At 60.6% G+C, this 20,053-nt stretch overlaps 2 non-coding genes across 2 annotated transcripts; both read right to left on the bottom strand.

Moving 5' to 3' along the window:
• Window positions 1-2,828: 2,828 nt before the first annotated feature.
• On the bottom strand, window positions 2,829-2,947 carry LOC131861151 (5S ribosomal RNA). Its single transcript, XR_009360228.1, has one exon. It is a non-coding gene; the product is annotated as a 5S ribosomal RNA (ribosomal RNA).
• Window positions 2,948-10,763: 7,816 nt separating this feature from the next.
• On the bottom strand, window positions 10,764-10,882 carry LOC131861124 (5S ribosomal RNA). Its single transcript, XR_009360202.1, has one exon. It is a non-coding gene; the product is annotated as a 5S ribosomal RNA (ribosomal RNA).
• Between the last annotated feature and the right edge of the window lie 9,171 nt (window positions 10,883-20,053).

Here is a 20,053-nt window from a genome sequence, read left to right as displayed (position 1 = left end):
GCTGCGCACCAGGGCGGGCTCAAGATGGCACGCGCGTTCCGTTTTTTTTCACTATCTTTCAAAACGGAAATTTTAAATCTCCTTTTTTTTTTGCCTTTTCTGGAAATTAGTGAAGGCAGCGCATCAAAGGTGCGCACCTCGCTGCCCACCTTGGTGTGCTCTGAGGTGCGCACCCCGGGAGCGCTACGAAGTGTGCTCCAAGGTGCGGCGTGCACCGTTGTCGGAGCCCGGTTTGCCCCGGGTGCGCACCTCGCCTGCACCTTGGCCGGGGTGGGCACCTTGGCTGGGTTTGCCCAGGGTGCGCTCCGAAGCGGGGTTACTGGAGCGCCCCCTCTTTTTTTGTCAGAGCGTTTGGTGGGGTTTCTCGCATTGGCTCTTCCCAGGGCCCGGTTGTTGGGTGCGCTCCCACCCTGGCGCGCGCGAAGTTGGAAGTTGGGTTAATTGCCCGGCGCGCACCTTCGCCAGGGTGGGCACCTTGGTGCGCACACCTTGGCTGGGCCTGCGCACCAGGGCGGGCTCAAGATGGCACCAGCATTCCCTTTTTCTCACTATCTTTCAAACGGAAATTTTAAAATCTCGTTTTTTTTTTTGCCTTTTATGGAAATTAGTGAAGGCATCGCATCAAAGGTGCGCACCTCGCTGCCCCCCTTGGTGTGCTCCGAGGTGCCCACCACGGTGCGCAACGCCGGTGCGAACCCGGGAGCGCCCCGATGTGTGCTCCAAGGTGCGGCGTGCACGAAGTCGGACCCCGGTTTGCCCCGGGTGCGCACCTCGCGTGCACCTTGGTGCGCACACCTTGGCTGGGTTGCGCGGCCTGGTGGGCACCATGGTGCGCACCAAGGAGCGCTCCGAAGTGTGCTCCAAGGTGCGGCGTGCACGAAGTCGGAGCCCGGTTTGCCCCGGGTACGCACCTCGCGTGCCACCTTCGCCGGGGTGGGCACCTCGGCTGGGTTGCGCGCCCTGGTGCGCACCAAGGACGCTCCGAAGTGTGCTCCAAGGTGCGGCGTGCACGAAGTCGGAGCCCGGTTTGCCCCGGGTGCGCACCTTCGCCGCGGTGCGCACCATGGCGTGCACGAAGTCGGAGCCCGGTTTGCCCCGGGTGCGCACCTCGCGTGCACCTTCGGCGGGGTTGCGCGCCCTGGTGGGCACCATGGTGCGCACCAAGGAGCGCTCCGAAGTGTGCTCCAAGGTGCGGCGTGCACGAAGTCGGAGCCCGGTTTGCCCCGGGTGCGCACCTCGCGTGCACCTTCGGCGGGGTTGCGCGCCCTGGTGGGCACCATGGTGCGCACCAAGGAGCGCTCCGAAGTGTGCTCCAAGGTGCGGCGTGCACGAAGTCGGAGCCCGGTTTGCCCCGGGTGCGCACCTCGCGTGCACCTTCGCCGCGGTGGGCACCATGGCGTGCACGAAGTCGGAGCCCCGTTTGCCCCGGGTGCGCACCTCGCGTGCACCTTCGCCGGGTGGGCACCTCGGCTGGGTTGCGCGCCCTGGTGCGCACCAAGGAGCGCTCCGAAGTGTGCTCCAAGGTGCGGCGTGCACGAAGTCGGAGCCCGGGTTTGCCCCGGGTGCGCACCTCGCGTGCACCTTCGCCAGGGTGGGCACCTCGGTGCGCACACCTTCTCAATGTTTCCTTGCCTTTTCTGGAAATTGGTGAAGGCAGCGCATCAAAGGTGCGCACCTCGGTGTGCTCCGAGGTGCGAACCCGAGAGCGCTCCGAGGTGCCCACGAAGTCGAAAGTCGGGTTAATTGCATTGTTTTCCCCGGTGTGCGCTCCGAGGTGCGCAACATCGGCGCGCACCAAGGAGGGCTCCGAAGTGTGCTCAAGGTGCGCACGATGGCGTGCACCTCTGGTGCGCACGATTCGGAGCTCGGTTTGACCGGGGTGCGCACTACCTTCGGCTGGGTTGCGCACCTTTTGTGCGCTCCAAGGTGCGCACGAAGTCGGAGCTCGGTTTGCCCCGGGTGCGCCACCTTCGCCAGGGTGCGCACCTTGATGCGCACGCCTTGGCTGGGCTTGCGCACCTTGGTGGGCGCCATGGTGCGCACCTTTCGTGCGCTCCAAGGTGCGCACGAAGTCGGAGCTCGGTTTGCCCCGGGTGCGCACCTTGGTGGGCCGCCATGGTGCACTCCGAGGTGCCCAAGATTGGTGCGCACCAAGGAGCGCTCCGAAGTGCGCTCCAAGGTGCGCGCGAAGTCGAAAGTTGGGTTAATTGTCCGGTTTGCCTCGGGTGCGCACCTGCGTGCACCTTCGCCAGGGTGGGCGCCTTGGTGCGCACACCTTGGCTGGGCTGCGCACACCTTGGCACCCGCGTTTCCTTCATTTTAAATTTTTTTTTTTTACAATCTCTCAAGTGGGAAATTCTATAATCTCAACTTTTTTTGCCTTTTCAGGAACTTTTGAATGGAGCGCATCATTGGTGCGCTCCGAAGTGTGCTCCAAAGCTCTCTCCAGCTGCGTGCACCTGCCCCGGCCGCGCACCGCCCAGCTTCGCTCACCTGTCCCGGGCGTCTGGTGCGGAACCTTAGAGTAAGAAACATCACCGTGCACCTTGGCCAACGTGCGCGACTCGACCGAGCGCGCACTGGCCGAGGTGCACACCGATTTCACCTGGGTGCGCGCGCAGCACCTCGGGCGCACCGGGGTGCGCGCACAACGCCCGGGTTGCACCGTGGCCTGTGTGCTCGGGGCGCCTCGGGTGCGCGCTCGGTGTCGCCCCCGCGCGCGCGGTAGTGCGGGCAGCGCACCCCGGCCCGGCCCGGCCCCGACGAGAACGCAAACGGGCAAAAGGTTTATTCAAATAGCATTGCGATGCCCGGCGAAAAACTAAAAAAGGGTGCAACACCGGGACTTCCCGGGAGGTCACCCATCCCAGTACTACTCCGGCCCAAGCGCGCTTAACTGCGGAGTTCTGATGGGATCCGGTGCACTAACGCTGGTATGATCGCACCCGTTATGAGCTTGTCGCAGTGTGTACTTAGCAAACCGCGACCCACGTGCGAATCCACCCCGGCCACCCACCCCCGTCGAGGTGCACACCCTCCCTCGCGAAGTGCGCCCCGTTCGCCAAGTGTGAGCCCTGCCCGGGTGCGCGCACCTTGCTAGGGCGTCGGGTGTGCACCCGGCCCGGCCTACGTGCGTGCACCTGTAGGGGGCGTCGTGTGCGTGCAGTGTCCCGTCTGCAACGCGGTGCCCACACACCACCTCGGGCGCAACGACCTGCGCTCACATGTGGGCCGAGTGCACCTTGGTGCATGTTCGGGGCGCCTCGGGTGCACGCTCGATCTTGCCCCGGTGCACCAAGGCGCTCGGTTTGCCCCGGGTGCGCACTTGGTGCAAGGTGGGCACCCAAAATAGGGATCAAGCACCAAAACACAAGTTTCGGGATGCAAAATGGGACCCAAGGACCACAAATGCATTCCAAGACCCATGATGGGTCCACGAGAACAAAAATGTGTTCCGAGACTTAATAAACAAATATTGGGTTTTAGGAGAAGAAACATGCTCTGATGCCCAAAACGAGAATCGACCCCGAAAAGGCCACAGGCCAAAAGTGGGATGCGAGACAAAAAAAAATGGGACCCGAGGACCAAAATTGGGTTCCCAGGTCGAAGACAGGGCAACCGGACAAGAAACGACCTCTAAGGCTCGAAATGAGTCCCGACGACTAAAACTTGACAAGAAGCACCCATCAGGCACCCAACTCGACACCCATGGGATGCCGACCCACCCGGGCTTCCACCTAGCACACCTTGGCACCCACCCACCCTCGCACCCAACCTCGCACCCAACTTAGCACCTTTGAACCCACATTGGCACTCACCCTGACCCTGGCACCTTGGAACCCACATTGGCACTCACCTTGACCCTGGCACCCACCTTTGCACTCACCTTGGGACCCACCCTGGCTCCCACCTCGGCACCCACCCAGACACCCACCTTGGTTCCTTGGCACCCACCTTGGATCCTTGGCACCCACCCCGACACCCACCTTGGCACGCAACTTGGCTACTTGCCACCCACCTTGGCTCCTTGACGCCCACCCCGACAACCACCCCGTGACCTACCCTGGCTAGGGTTGGTGCACACCCACCCTGGTGCCCACCTTGGCACCCACCCTATGACCCACCTTGGCACGCACCTTAGTACCCACCCCGTTACCCACCCTAGGACCCACCCCGTGACCCACCTTGGCCAGGGTGGGTGCCTTGGTGCGCACAACTTGCCTGGGCTGCACACCAGGGCGGGCTCAAGATGGCACCCGCGTTCCGTTTTTTTCACTATCTTTCAAAACGGAAATTTTAAAATCTCATTTTTTTCTTTTTTTTGCCTTTTCTGGAAATTAGTGAAGGCAGCGCATCAAAGGTGCGCAATGCTGGTGCGAACCCGGGAGCGCTCCGATGTGTGCTCCAAGGTGCGGCGTGCACGAAGTCCGAGCCCGGTTTGCCCCGGGTGCGCACCTCGCGTGCACCTTCGCCGGGGTGAGCACCTTGGCTGGGTTGCGCGCCCTGGTGCGTACCAAGGAGCGCTCTGAAGTGTGCTCCAAGGTGCGGCGTGCACGAAGTCGGAGCCCGGTTTGCCCCGGGTGTGCACCTCGGGTGCGCACCTCGCGTGCACCTTCGCTGCGGTGGGCACCTTGGCTGGGTTGCGCGCCTTGGTGGGCACCATGCAGTGCACGAAGTCGGAGCCCGGTTTGCCCCGGGCGCGCACCTCCGCCAGGGTGGGCACCTTGGTGCGCACAACTTGCCTGGGCTGCGCATCAGGAAGGGCTCAAGATGGCACCCGCGTTCCGTTTTTTTCACTATCTTTCAGAACGGAAATTTTAAAATATCGTTTTTTTTTGCCTTTTCTGGAAATTAGTGAAGGCAGCGCATCAAAGGTGCGCAACGCTGGTGCGAACCTGGGAGCGCTCCGATGTGTGCTCCAAGGTGCGGCGTGCACGAAGTCGGAGCCCGGTTTGCCTCGGGTGCGCCCTGGTGGGCACCATGGTGCGCACCAAGGAGCGCTCCGAAGTGTGCTCCAAGGTGCGGCCTGCACGAAGTCGGAGCCCGGTTTGCCCCGGGTGTGCACCTCGGGTGGGCACCTTGGTGCGCATGCCTTGCCTGGGCTGCGCACCAGGGCGGGCTCAAGATGGCACCCGCGTTCCTTTTTTTTCACTATCTTTCAAAACGGAAATTTTAAAATCTCATTTTTTTTTGCCTTTTTCTGGAAATTAGTGAAGGCAGCGCATCAAAGGTGCGCACCTCGCTGCCCACCACGGTGCGCAACGCCGGTGGGCACCCGGGAGTGCTTCGAAGTGTGCTCCAAGGTGCTGCGTGCACGTTGTCGGAGCCCGGTTTGCCCCGGGTGCGCACCTCGCGTGCACCTTCGTCGGGGTGGGCACCTTGGCTTGGTTTGCCCCGGCTGCGCTCCGAAGCGGGGTTATTGGAGCGCCGCCTCTTTTTTTGTCGGAGCGTTTGGTGGGGTTTCTCGCATTGGCTCTTCCGAGGCCCGGTTGCCACCCTGGCGCGCACGAAGTCGGAAGTAGGGTTAATTGCCCGGGTGCGCACCTTTGCCAGGGTGGCACCTTACCTGGGCTGCGCACCAGGGCGGGCTCAAGATGGCACGCGCGTTCCGTTTTTTTCACTATCTTTCAAAACGGAAATTTTAAAATCTCCTTTTTTTTTTGCCTTTTCTGGAAATTAGTGAAGGCAGCGCATCAAAGGTGCGCACCTCGCTGCCCACCTTGGTGTGCTCTGAGGTGCGCACCCGGGAGCGCTACGAAGTGTGCTCCAAGGTGCGGCGTGCACGTTGTCGGAGCCCGATTTGCCCCGGGTGCGCACCTCGCCTGCACCTTGGCCGGGGTGGGCACCTTGGCTGGGTTTGCCCAGGGTGCGCTCCGAAGCGGGGTTACTGGAGCGCCCCCTCTTTTTTTGTCAGAGAGTTTGGTGGGGTTTCTCGCATTGGCTCTTCCCAGGCCCGGTTGTTGGGTGCGCTCCCACCCTGGCGCGCGCGAAGTTGGAAGTTGGGTTAATTGCCCGGGCGCGCACCTTCGCCAGGGTGGGCACCTTGGTGCGCAAACCTTGGCTGGGCTGCGCACCAGGGCGGGCTCAAGATGGCACCAGCATTCCCTTTTTCTCACTATCTTTCAAAACGGAAATTTTAAAATCTCGTTTTTTTTTTGCCTTTTATGGAAATTAGTGAAGGCATCGCATCAAAGGTGCGCACCTCGCTGCCCACCTTGGTGTGCTCCGAGGTGCCCACCACGGTGCGCAACGCCGGTGCGAACCCGGGAGCGCCCCGATGTGTGCTCCAAGGTGCGGCGTGCACGAAGTCGGACCCCGGTTTGCCCCGGGTGCGCACCTCGCGTGCACCTTGGTGCGCACACCTTGGCTGGGTTGCGCGGCCTGGTGGGCACCATGGTGCGCACCAAGGAGCGCTCCGAAGTGTGCTCCAAGGTGCGGCGTGCACGAAGTCGGAGCCCGGTTTGCCCCGGGTGCGCACCTTCGCCGCGGTGGGCACCATGGCGTGCACGAAGTCGGAGCCCGGTTTGCCCCGGGTGCGCACCTCGCGTGCACCTTCGCCGGGGTGGGCACCTCGGCTGGGTTGCGCGCCCTGGTGCGCACCAAGGAGCGCTCTGAAGTGTGCTCCAAGGTGCGGCGTGCACGAAGTCGGAGCCCGGTTTGCCCCGGGTGTGCACCTCGGGTGCGCACCTCGCGTGCACCTTCGCTGCGGTGGGCACCTTGGCTGGGTTGCGCGCCTTGGTGGGCACCATGCAGTGCACGAAGTCGGAGCCCGGATTGCCCCGGGCGCGCACCTCCGCCAGGGTGGGCACCTTGGTGCGCACAACTTGCCTGGGCTGCGCACCAGGAAGGGCTCAAGATGGCACCCGCGTTCCGTTTTTTTCACTATCTTTCAGAACGGAAATTTTAAAATCTCGTTTTTTTTTGCCTTTTCTGGAAATTAGTGAAGGCAGCGCATCAAAGGTGCGCAACGCTGGTGCGAACCTGGGAGCGCTCCGATGTGTGCTCCAAGGTGCGGCGTGCACGAAGTCGGACCCCGGTTTGCCCCGGGTGCGCACCTCGCGTGCACCTTGGTGCGCACACCTTGGCTGGGTTGCGCGCCCTGGTGGGCACCATGGTGCGCACCAAGGAGCGCTCCGAAGTGTGCTCCAAGGTGCGGCGTGCACGAAGTCGGAGCCCGGTTTGCCCCGGGTGCGCACCTCGCGTGCACCTTCGCCGCGGTGGGCACCATGGCGTGCACGAAGTCGGAGCCCGGTTTGCCCCGGGTGCGCACCTCGCGTGCACCTTCGCCGGGGTGGGCACCTTGGTGTGCAGACCTTGGCTGGGTTGCGCGCCCTGGTGGGCACCATGGTGCGCACCAAGGAGCGCTCCGAAGTGTGCTCCAAGGTGCGGCCTGCACGAAGTCGGAGCCCGGTTTGCCCCGGGTGTGCACCTCGGGTGGGCACCTTGGTGCGCATGCCTTGCCTGGGCTGCGCACCAGGGCGGGCTCAAGATGGCACCCGCGTTCCTTTTTTTTCACTATCTTTCAAAACGGAAATTTTAAAATCTCATTTTTTTTTGCCTTTTTCTGGAAATTAGTGAAGGCAGCGCATCAAAGGTGCGCACCTCGCTGCCCACCACGGTGCGCAACGCCGGTGGGCACCCGGGAGTGCTTCGAAGTGTGCTCCAAGGTGCTGCGTGCACGTTGTCGGAGCCCGGTTTGCCCCGGGTGCGCACCTCGCGTGCACCTTCGTCGGGGTGGGCACCTTGGCTGGGTTTGCCCCGGCTGCGCTCCGAAGCGGGGTTATTGGAGCGCCGCCTCTTTTTTTGTCGGAGCGTTTGGTGGGGTTTCTCGCATTGGCTCTTCCGAGGCCCGGTTGCCACCCTGGCGCGCACGAAGTCGGAAGTAGGGTTAATTGCCCGGGTGCGCACCTTTGCCAGGGTGGGCACCTTACCTGGGCTGCGCACCAGGGCGGGCTCAAGATGGCACGCGCGTTCCGTTTTTTTCACTATCTTTCAAAACGGAAATTTTAAAATCTCCTTTTTTTTTTGCCTTTTCTGGAAATTAGTGAAGGCAGCGCATCAAAGGTGCGCACCTCGCTGCCCACCTTGGTGTGCTCTGAGGTGCGCACCCGGGAGCGCTACGAAGTGTGCTCCAAGGTGCGGCGTGCACGTTGTCGGAGCCCGGTTTGCCCCGGGTGCGCACCTCGCCTGCACCTTGGCCGGGGTGGGCACCTTGGCTGGGTTTGCCCAGGGTGCGCTCCGAAGCGGGGTTACTGGAGCGCCCCCTCTTTTTTTGTCAGAGCGTTTGGTGGGGTTTCTCGCATTGGCTCTTCCCAGGCCCGGTTGTTGGGTGCGCTCCCACCCTGGCGCGCGCGAAGTTGGAAGTTGGATTAATTGCCCGGGCGCGCACCTTCGCCAGGGTGGGCACCTTGGTGCGCACACCTTGGCTGGGCTGCGCACCAGGGTGGGCTCAAGATGGCACCAGCATTCCCTTTTTCTCACTATCTTTCAAAACGGAAATTTTAAAATCTCATTTTTTTTTTGCCTTTTATGGAAATTAGTGAAGGCATCGCATCAAAGGTGCGCACCTCGCTGCCCACCTTGGTGTGCTCCGAGGTGCCCACCACGGTGCGCAACGCCGGTGCGAACCCGGGAGCGCCCCGATGTGTGCTCCAAGGTGCGGCGTGCACGAAGTCGGACCCCGGTTTGCCCCGGGTGCGCACCTCGCGTGCACCTTGGTGCGCACACCTTGGCTGGGTTGCGCGGCCTGGTGGGCACCATGGTGCGCACCAAGGAGCGCTCCGAAGTGTGCTCCAAGGTGCGGCGTGCACGAAGTCGGAGCCCGGTTTGCCCCGGGTACGCACCTCGCGTGCACCTTCGCCGGGGTGGGCACCTCGGCTGGGTTGCGCGCCCTGGTGCGCACCAAGGAGCGCTCCGAAGTGTGCTCCAAGGTGCGGCGTGCACGAAGTCGGAGCCCGGTTTGCCCCGGGTGCGCACCTTCGCCGCGGTGCGCACCATGGCGTGCACGAAGTCGGAGCCCGGTTTGCCCCGGGTGCGCACCTCGCGTGCACCTTCGGCGGGGTTGCGCGCCCTGGTGGGCACCATGGTGCGCACCAAGGAGCGCTCCGAAGTGTGCTCCAAGGTGCGGCGTGCACGAAGTCGGAGCCCGGTTTGCCCCGGGTGCGCACCTCGCGTGCACCTTCGGCGGGGTTGCGCGCCCTGGTGGGCACCATGGTGCGCACCAAGGAGCGCTCCGAAGTGTGCTCCAAGGTGCGGCGTGCACGAAGTCGGAGCCCGGTTTGCCCCGGGTGCGCACCTCGCGTGCACCTTCGCCGCGGTGGGCACCATGGCGTGCACGAAGTCGGAGCCCGGTTTGCCCCGGGTGCGCACCTCGCGTGCACCTTCGCCGGGGTGGGCACCTCGGCTGGGTTGCGCGCCCTGGTGCGCACCAAGGAGCGCTCCGAAGTGTGCTCCAAGGTGCGGCGTGCACGAAGTCGGAGCCCGGTTTGCCCCGGGTGCGCACCTCGCGTGCACCTTCGCCAGGGTGGGCACCTCGGTGCGCACACCTTCTCAATGTTTTCTTGCCTTTTCTGGAAATTGGTGAAGGCAGCGCATCAAAGGTGCGCACCTCGGTGTGCTCCGAGGTGCGAACCCGAGAGCGCTCCGAGGTGCCCACGAAGTCGAAAGTCGGGTTAATTGCATTGTTTTCCCCGGGTGCGCTCCGAGGTGCGCAACATCGGCGCGCACCAAGGAGGGCTCCGAAGTGTGCTCCAAGGTGCGCACGATGGCGTGCACCTCTGGTGCGCACGATTCGGAGCTCGGTTTGACCGGGGTGCGCACACCTTGGCTGGGTTGCGCACCTTTTGTGCGCTCCAAGGTGCGCACGAAGTCGGAGCTCGGTTTGCCCCGGGTGCGCACCTTCGCCAGGGTGCGCACCTTGATGCGCACGCCTTGGCTGGGCTGCGCACCTTGGTGGGCGCCATGGTGCGCACCTTTCGTGCGCTCCAAGGTGCGCACGAAGTCGGAGCTCGGTTTGCCCCGGGTGCGCACCTTGGTGGGCGCCATGGTGCACTCCGAGGTGCCCAAGATTGGTGCGCACCAAGGAGCGCTCCGAAGTGCGCTCCAAGGTGCGCGCGAAGTCGAAAGTTGGGTTAATTGTCCGGTTTGCCTCGGGTGCGCACCTTGCGTGCACCTTCGCCAGGGTGGGCGCCTTGGTGCGCACACCTTGGCTGGGCTGCGCACACCTTGGCACCCGCGTTTCCTTCATTTTAAATTTTTTTTTTTACAATCTCTCAAGTGGGAAATTCTATAATCTCAACTTTTTTTGCCTTTTCAGGAAACTTTTGAATGGAGCGCATCATTGGTGCGCTCCGAAGTGTGCTCCAAAGCTCTCTCCAGCTGCGTGCACCTGCCCCGGCCGCGCACCCGGCCCCGCCCAGCTTCGCTCACCTGTCCCGGGCGTCTGGTGCGGAACCTTAGAGTAAGAAACATCACCGTGCACCTTGGCCAACGTGCGCGACTCGACCGAGCGCGCACTGGCCGAGGTGCACACCGATTTCACCTGGGTGCGCGCGCAGCACCTCGGGCGCACCGGGGTGCGCGCACAACGCCCGGGTTGCACCGTGGCCTGTGTGCTCGGGGTGCCTCGGGTGCGCGCTCGGTGTCGCCCCCGCGCGCGCGGTAGTGCGGGCAGCGCACCCCGGCCCGGCCCGGCCCCGACGAGAACGCAAACGGGCAAAAGGTTTATTCAAATAGCATTGCGACGCCCGGCGAAAAACTAAAAAAGGGTGCAACACCGGGACTTCCCGGGAGGTCACCCATCCCAGTACTACTCCGGCCCAAGCGCGCTTAACTGCGGAGTTCTGATGGGATCCGGTGCACTAATGCTGGTATGATCGCACCCGTTATGAGCTTGTCGCAGTGTGTACTTAGCAAACCGCGACCCACGTGCGAATCCACCCCGGCCACCCACCCCCGTCGAGGTGCACACCCTCCCTCGCGAAGTGCGCCCCGTTCGCCAAGTGTGAGCCCTGCCCGGGTGCGCGCACCTTGCTAGGGCGTCGGGTGTGCACCCGGCCCGGCCTACGTGCGTGCACCTGGAGGGGGCGTCGTGTGCGTGCAGTGTCCCGTCTGCAACGCGGTGCCCACACACCACCTCGGGCGCAACGACCTGCGCTCACATGTGGGCCGAGTGCACCTTGGTGCATGTTCGGGGCGCCTCGGGTGCACGCTCGATCTTGCCCCGGTGCACCAAGGCGCTCGGTTTGCCCCGGGTGCGCACTTGGTGCAAGGTGGGCACCCAAAATAGGGATCAAGCACCAAAACACAAGTTTCGGGATGCAAAATGGGACCCAAGGACCACAAATGCGTTCCAAGACCCATGATGGGTCCACGAGAACAAAAATGTGTTCCGAGACTTAATAAACAAATATTGGGTTTTAGGAGAAGAAACATGCTCTGATGCCCAAAACGAGAATCGACCCCGAAAAGGCCACAGGCCAAAAGTGGGATGCGAGACAAAAAAAAATGGGACCCGAGGACCAAAATTGGGTTCCCAGGTCGAAGACAGGGCAACCGGACAAGAAACGACCTCTAAGGCTCGAAATGAGTCCCGACGACTAAAACTTGACAAGAAGCACCCATCAGGCACCCAACTCGACACCCATGGGATGCCGACCCACCCGGGCTTCCACCTAGCACACCTTGGCACCCACCCACCCTCGCACCCAACCTCGCACCCAACTTAGCACCTTTGAACCCACATTGGCACTCACCCTGACCCTGGCACCTTGGAACCCACATTGGCACTCACCTTGACCCTGGCACCCACCTTTGCACTCACCTTGGGACCCACCCTGGCTCCCACCTCGGCACCCACCCAGACACCCACCTTGGTTCCTTGGCACCCACCTTGGATCCTTGGCACCCACCCCGACACCCACCTTGGCACGCAACTTGGCTACTTGCCACCCACCTTGGCTCCTTGACGCCCACCCCGACAACCACCCCGTGACCTACCCTGGCTAGGGTTGGTGCACACCCACCCTGGTGCCCACCTTGGCACCCACCCTATGACCCACCTTGGCACGCACCTTAGTACCCACCCCGTTACCCACCCTAGGACCCACCCCGTGACCCACCTTGGCCAGGGTGGGTGCACCCACCCTGGTGCCCACCTTGGCACCCACCCATCCTAGCACCCAGCCTGTGACCGGGCTTGGAACCCAACCTTGCACCCGCACCCGTCTTGGCCAGTGTGGGTGCGCACCCATCCTGGCACCCACGTTGTGACACACCCTTTAACCCACGCACCCTAGCACCCACGTTGGCACCCACCTTGGAACCCAACCTAGCAACTTGGCACCCACCCCGTGACCCACCTTGGCATCCACCATAGCAGTCGCCGACTTGGCACCCACCTCGGCACCCACCTTGACACTTGTGGACCCACCTTGCCACTCACCCTAGCATCGACCCATCCTAGCACCCACCCTGGCACCTTTGCACCCTAGCACTCACCCATCCTAGCACCTAACCTGTGACCCACCTTGACACTCACCCTCGCACCCACCTTGGAACCCAACCTAGCACCCACCCACCCTGACACCAACCCTAGCACCTACCCACCCTTGCACCCACCCTGTGACCCATCTTGGCACCCACCCATCCTACCACTCAACCTATCACCCACCTTCTCACCCACCTTGGCATCCACCTTAGCACCCACCCACACTGGCACCTTGGCACCCACCTCGGGCAAGGTGGGTGCACACCCACCCTGGCACCCAATTTAGAACCCACCGAGCATGTTACCCACCTTGGCACCCACATTGCAGCCCACCCTAGTACCCACCCTATGACCCACATTGGCATCCACACCCTAGCACCCAGGCACCTCGACACCCGCCTTGACACCCACCCTAGCACTGAACCTGTGACCCACCTTGGAACTCACCCTAGAACCCACCCACCCTGTGAACCACCTTGGCATCCACCTTAGCACCCACCCACCTTGGCACCCACTCTAGCACTCACCCATCCTAACACCCAACTTGTTACCCACCTTGGCACCCGCCCTCGCGTCCACCTTGAAACCCACCCTAGCACCCACCCACGCAGGAGCCCACCTTGGCACCCAACCTAACACCCACGCATCCTGGCACCCAACTTGTGACCCACCTTGGAACCCACCCTAGTACCCACCTTTGAACCCACTATATCACCAACCCACCTTGGCACCCACCCTATGACCCTCTTTGGAATCCACCCTAGCACGCACCCACCCTGGCACCCACCATGGAGCGCACCCTAGCACCCACCCACCTCGGCACGCACCTCAACACCCACCTTGGTGTGCGCACTGCGCCAACCTCTCAAAGACCCTATGTGGTGCGCTCCAAAGTGTACACCTTTGGTGCGCTCCAAGGTGCGCACCTTTGGTGCACACCGAGGTGCACACCAAAGTGTGCACCGAGGTGAGCACCAAAGTGCACTCCAGGGTGCACACCAAGGCGTGCACCTTTGGTGCGGTCAATGCAAACGAATTCGGAAGTTGGGGTCGATGTCCTAATCGCTGCTGCAGACTACACGTATGAGAATCGGACAAATAGCTTTATATAGGGGAGGTGTTGCGTTTGATGGGTCGACTCCCCTGGTTGTGTGCACTGCACCAACTTCAAAGACCCTGTCTTGTTTAAGAAGTCAAAAGTTGGGGTGGATGTCCTAATCATTGCTGCAGTCTACGCATGTATGAGAATCAGACAAATAGCTTATATAGGGGAGGTGTTGCATTCGGTGGGTTGACTCCCCTGGTTGTGCGCACTGCGCCAACCTCAAAGACCCCGCATAGCAGAAGAAGTCGGAAGTCGGATTTTGGTGAGCACCAAGGCGTGCACCTTTGGTGCGGTCAACGCAGACGAATTCAGAAGTTGGGGTGGATGTCCTAATCGTTGTTGCAGGCTACACATGTATGAGAATCAGACAAATAGCTTATATAGGGGAGGTGTTGGGTTTGATGGGTCAACTCCCTTGGTTGTGCGCATTACGCCAACCTCAAAGACCTTGTTTTCGTTAAGAAGTCAAAAGTTGGGGTCAATGTCCTAATGGCTCCTGCAGGCTACACATGTATGAGAATCGGACAAATAGCTTATATAGGGGAGGTGTTGGGTTTGATGGGTCGACTCCCCTGGTTGTGCGCATTACGTCAACCTCAAAGACCTTGTTTTCGTTAAGAAGTCAAAAGTTGGGGTCGATGTCCTAATTGCTCCTGTAGACTACACATGTATGAGAATCAGACAAATAGCTTATATAGGGGAGGTGTTGGGTTTGATGGGTTGACTCCCCTAGTTGTTCGCATTACACCAACCTCAAAGACCTTGTTTTCGTTTAGAAGCCGAAAGTTGGGGTCGATGTCCTAATTGCTCCTGCAGGCTACGCATGTATGAGAATCAGACAAATAGCTTATATAGGGGAGGTGTTGGGTTTGATGGGTCGACTCCCCTGGTTGTGCGCATTGCGCCAACCTCAAAGACCCTGCATTGCGGATGAAGTCGAAAGTCAGAGTTTGGTGTGCTACAAGGTGTGGTCGAAGGTGCTCACCTAGGTGTGCACCTTTGGAGCACAGGAAAAGTGCCCTCCAAAAGTGCGCACCTTTGGAGTGCACAAAAGTGCCCTCCAAAAGTGCGCACCTTTGGAGCGCAGAAAAGTGCCCTCCAAAAAGTGCCCTCCAAAAGTGCGCACCTTTGGAGCGCAGAAAAGTGCCCTCCAAAAAGTGCCCTCCAAAAGTGCGCACCTTTGGAGCGCAGAAAAGTGCCCTCCAAAAAGTGCCCTCCAAAAGTGCGCACCTTTGGAGCGCAGAAAAGTGCCCTCCAAAAAGTGCCCTCCAAAAGTGCGCACCTTTGGAGCGCAGAAAAGTGCCCTCCAAAAAGTGCCCTCCAAAAGTGCGCACCTTTGGAGCGCAGAAAAGTGCCCTCCAAAAAGTGCCCTCCAAAAGTGCGCACCTTTGGAGCGCAGAAAAGTGCCCTCCAAAAAGTGCCCTCCAAAAGTGCGCACCTTTGGAGCGCAGAAAAGTGCCCTCCAAAAAGTGCCCTCCAAAAGTGCGCACCTTTGGAGCGCAGAAAAGTGCCCTCCAAAAGTGCGCACTTTTGGTGCGCACCAAGGCGCTGGTTCGGTCGTTGCAGGCGAGTTCGGAAGTTGGGGTCGATGTCCTGAGCGGAGGTGCAAACTACACAGGTGTCGGAATCGGACAAATAGCTTATATAGGGGAGGTGTATGCTTCGATGGGTCGACTCCCCAGGTTGAGCGCACCGCGCCAACCTCAAAGACCCTACGGTATGGATGAAGTCGGAAGTTGGGTCCGATGACCGATTCGATTAGTAGGTATGCTCATGAGGTCGGAATTTGGGTCCGATGACCTGCCATGTGCAGGAAGGCGAATGTTGACACTGTGCGTTGCAAGGTGCACACCAAGGCGCTGGTGCGGTCTTTTTAGTCGAGTTCGGAAGTTGGGGTCGATGTCCTGATCGGAGGTGCAAGCTACACAGGTGTGGGAATCGGACAAATAGCTTATATAGGGGAGGTGTATGCTTCGTTGGGTCGACTCCCCGGGTTGAGCGCACCGCGCCAACCTCAAAGACCCTACGGTATGGATGAAGTCGGAAGTTGGGTCCGATGACCGATTCGATATGTAGGCATACTCGCGAGGTCGGAATTTGGGTCCGATGACCTGCCACGTGCAGGAAGGCGAATGTTGGCACTGTGCGTTGCAAGGTGCGCACCAAGGCGCTGGTTCGGTCGTTGGAGGCGAGTTCGGAAGTTGGGGTCGATGTCTTGATCGGAGGTGCAAACTACACAGGTGTGGGAATCGGACAAATAGCTTATATAGGGGAGGTGTATGCTTCGTTGGGTCGACTCCCCGGGTTGAGCGCACCGCGCCAACCTCAAAGACCCTACGGTATGGATGAAGTCGGAAGTTGGGTCCGATGACCGATTCGATATGTAGGCATACTCGCGAGGTCGGAATTTGGGTCCGATGACCTGCCATGTGCAGGAAGGCGAATGTTGGGACTGTGCGTCACAAGGTGCGCACCAAGGCGCTGGTGCCGTCGTTGCAGTCGAGTTCGGAAGTTGGGGTCGATGTCCTGGTCAGAGGTGCAAACTACACAGGTGTGGGAATCGGACAAATAGCTTATATAGGGGAGGTGTATGCTTCGATGGGTCGACTCCCTGGGTTGAGCGCACCGCGCCAACCTCAAAGACCCTACAGTATGGATGAAGTCGGAAGTTGGGTCCGATGACCGATTCGATACGTAGGCATATTGGCGAGGTCTGAATTTGTGTCCGATGACCTGCCATGCGCAGGAAGGCGGAATTTGGGTCCGATGACCGAGTTGATGGCGTGCCATGCGCAGAAAGGCGGAATTTGGGTCCGATGACCGAGTTGATGTTGATGGCCCGCCATGCACAGGAAGGCGGAATTTGGGTCCGATGACCGATTTGAAGGCGTGCCATACGCAAAAAGGCGGAGTTTGGGTCCGATGACCGAGTTGATATTGATGGCCCGCCATGCGCAGGAAGGCGGAATTTGGGTCCGATGACCTGACATACGCATGGAGTCCGACTCGGGGGCCGATGTTCGATTCGATGACTTGCATTGTGGGTAAAGTCGGAAGTTGTGGTCTTTGACCCGATTCGATGACCAGACTTCGGCTGCTTGAGAATCGGACAAATAACTTATATAGGGGAGGTAGTGTTCTCGAGCATCCTCCCCCCGTGCCCGTTTATGTCGATTGATGCTGGTGCTCGACTGGTTGGAGCGCTCGGATGCAAAAATCTTGCACCAGGATTTATCGATTGTGATGGACACGGCAAGTCTCCTGATTGCTATGCAGGAGCTCATCGTGAATCTCTATGCGGCCTTGGTATGGACTCGACCTGCGGAATGGTTCGGCAATGGTAGTCGCTCCAACACGTCCTTGCAATGGCCACAGAGGTGATTCGACTAGAGCTCCAGTCTAGCTTTTGGGTTGCTTGGCGGACTGGTATAGCCGCGATCGAGTTCCGGCCATGAACGTTTTAGATAGCTCTTGGGCTTTCTGGGACGGAAGTCGGAAGTTTGGGTTGTTGTCCGATTTGATGACCATTCTTCGGATGTGTGAGAATCGGACAAATAACTTATATAGGGGACTGTGTTGTCTCACGCAGCCCCCTCCGTGCCCCTCTATCTCGACCGATGTTGGTGCTTGAAAGGGTTGGGATCGCTCGGATTTATAAACGTGCACCACCATTTGTCGAGTGTGAGGGACGCGGCAGGTCTCCTAAATGCTATGCGGGCGCTCTCTGAGAATCTCTATCCGGCCTCGACACAGACTAGTCTTGCTGAATGGTTTGGCACTGGTAGTCGATCCAACACGTCGTTGTTGTGGCCGCCTAGGCGATTCGATTCGAGCCCCCGTCTAGCTTTTGGGTTGCTTGGCGGATTTTGCCCTATCCGCAAGTGAGCTCGGTCCCTAAACGTTCGAGAAACCCGATTGCTATGCGCCGACTCTCTTTCTTGCGAGCCTCCATCTAGCTTTTGGGTCTCTACGGAACGGAAGTCGGAATCTGGGACCGTTGTTTGATTCGACGAGGCAGACTACGGTTGTGCGAGAATCGGACAAATAACTTATATAGGGGAGGTGTTGACTGGAGCATTCTCCCCCGTGCCCCTCTAACTCGACCAATGCTGGCGCTCGAACGGTGGTAGCGCTCGGATTTTCATTGAGCGCCAGCATTGGTCGATTTAGAGGGGCATGCGAGATTCCCGAATGCTATGCGAGGGCTCTAACGGAAATGTCTATTGGTTTCGGTATGGATGCAATTGCGAGTGGTTCGGCAAAGGTAGTCGTTCCGATGCGTCCATGTCGTGGCCAAATCGATAATTCGATTTGAGCCCTCGTATAGCATTTGGGTCTCTCGATGTGATTCCGCATTCCAGTCCCTTTGGGCACTGCTTGAGCCGCATCCCAGGGGGTTCCCTTCCCAATAATCTGCCTCGCAACCCGATTGCTATGCGGTGAGGCTCCTCGGCCGCCTCGGAACTATCTGTGTATCAGACGCATCGCGGGATAAGGGGTTGGCAACGGTAGTCGCCCCAAGCGCGTCCGATGCTTGGACCATTCCGAGGCGGCCCTGAAGCCTCTTCCGTCTAGCCGTTGGGTCCTTCTCGCCGCATCCCTCGCCTCGCACCCCGATTGCTATGCGGTGAGGCTCCTCGGCCGCCTCGGAACTATCTGTGTATCGGACGCGTCGCGGGATAAGGGGTTGTCACTGGTAGTCGCCCCAAGCGCGTCCGATGCTTGGACCATTCCGAGGCGGCCCTGAAGCCTCTTCCGTCTAGCCGTTGGGTCCTTCTCGCCGCATCCCTCGCCTCGCACCCCGATTGCTATGCGGTGAGGCTCCTCGGCCGCCTCGGAACTATCTGTGTATCGGACGCGTCGCGGGATAAGGGGTTGTCATTGGTAGTCGCCCCAAGCGCGTCCGATGCTTGGACCATTCCGAGGCGGCCCTGAAGCCTCTTCCGTCTAGCCGTTGGGTCCTTCTCGCCGCATCCCTCGCCTCGCACCCCGATTGCTATGCGGTGAGGCTCCTCGGCCGCCTCGGAACTATCTGTGTATCGGACGCGTCGCGGGATAAGGGGTTGTCACTGGTAGTCGCCCCAAGCACGTCCGATGCTTGGACCATTCCGAGGCGGCCCTGAAGCCTCTTCCGTCTAGCCGTTGGGTCCTTCTCGCCGCATCCCTCGCCTCGCACCCCGATTGCTATGCGGTGAGGCTCCTCGGCCGCCTCGGAACTATCTGTGTATCGGACGCGTCGCGGGATAAGGGGTTGTCACTGGTAGTCGCCCCAAGCGCGTTCGATGCTTGGACCATTCCGAGGCGGCCCTGAAGCCTCTTCCGTCTAGCCGTTGGGTCCTTCTCGCCGCATCCCTCGCCTCGCACCCCGATTGCTATGCGGTGAGGCTCCTCGGCCGCCTTGGAACTATCTGTGTATCGGACGCGTCGCGGGATAAGGGGTTGTCACTGGTAGTCGCCCCAAGCGCGTCCGATGCTTGGACCATTCCGAGGCGGACCCGAAGCCTCTTCCGTCTAGCCGTTGGGTCCTTCTCGCCGCATCCTTCGCCTCGCACCCCGATTGCTATGCGGTGAGGCTCCTCGGCCGCCTCGGAACTATCTGTGTATCGGACGCGTCGCGGGATAAGGGGTTGTCACTGGTAGTCGCCCCAAGCGCGTCCGATGCTTGGACCATTCCGAGGCGGACCCGAAGCCTCTTCCGTCTAGCCGTTGGGTCCTTCTCGCCGCATCCCTCGCCTCGCACCCCGATTGCTATGCGGTGAGGCTCCTCGGCCGCCTTGGAACTATCTGTGTATCGGACGCGTCGCGGGATAAGGGGTTGTCACTGGTAGTCGCCCCAAGCGCGTCCGATGCTTGGACCATTCCGAGGCGGACCCGAAGCCTCTTCCGTCTAGCCGTTGGGTCCTTCTCGCCGCATCCCTCGCCTCGCACCCCGATTGCTATGCGGTGAGGCTCCTCGGCCGCCTTGGAACTATCTGTGTATCGGACGCGTCGCGGGATAAGGGGTTGTCACTGGTAGTCGCCCCAAGCGCGTCCGATGCTTGGACCATTCCGAGGCGGACCCGAAGCCTCTTCCGTGTAGCCGTTGGGTCCTTCTCGCCGCATCCCTCGCCTCGCACCCCGATTGCTATGCGGTGAGGCTCCTCGGCCGCCTTGGAACTATCTGTGTATCGGACGCGTCGCGGGATAAGGGGTTGTCACTGGTAGTCGCCCCAAGCGCGTCCGATGCTTGGACCATTCCGAGGCGGCCCCGAAGCCTCTTCCGTCTAGCCGTTGGGTCCTTCTCGCCGCATCCCTCGCCTCGCACCCCGATTGCTATGCGGTGAGGCTCCTCGGCCGCCTTGGAACTATCTGTGTATCGGACGCGTCGCGGGATAAGGGGTTGTCACTGGTAGTCGCCCCAAGCGCGTCCGATGCTTGGACCATTCCGAGGCGGCCCCGAAGCCTCTTCCGTGTAGCCGTTG

The sequence above is a fragment of the Cryptomeria japonica genome, unplaced genomic scaffold, assembly GCF_030272615.1.
Source record: "Cryptomeria japonica unplaced genomic scaffold, Sugi_1.0 HiC_scaffold_24, whole genome shotgun sequence".
Classification (NCBI taxonomy): domain Eukaryota; kingdom Viridiplantae; phylum Streptophyta; class Pinopsida; order Cupressales; family Cupressaceae; genus Cryptomeria; species Cryptomeria japonica.
Note: the sequence above shows the minus strand (reverse complement) of the source record. Positions and strands in the feature narration are given on the sequence as shown.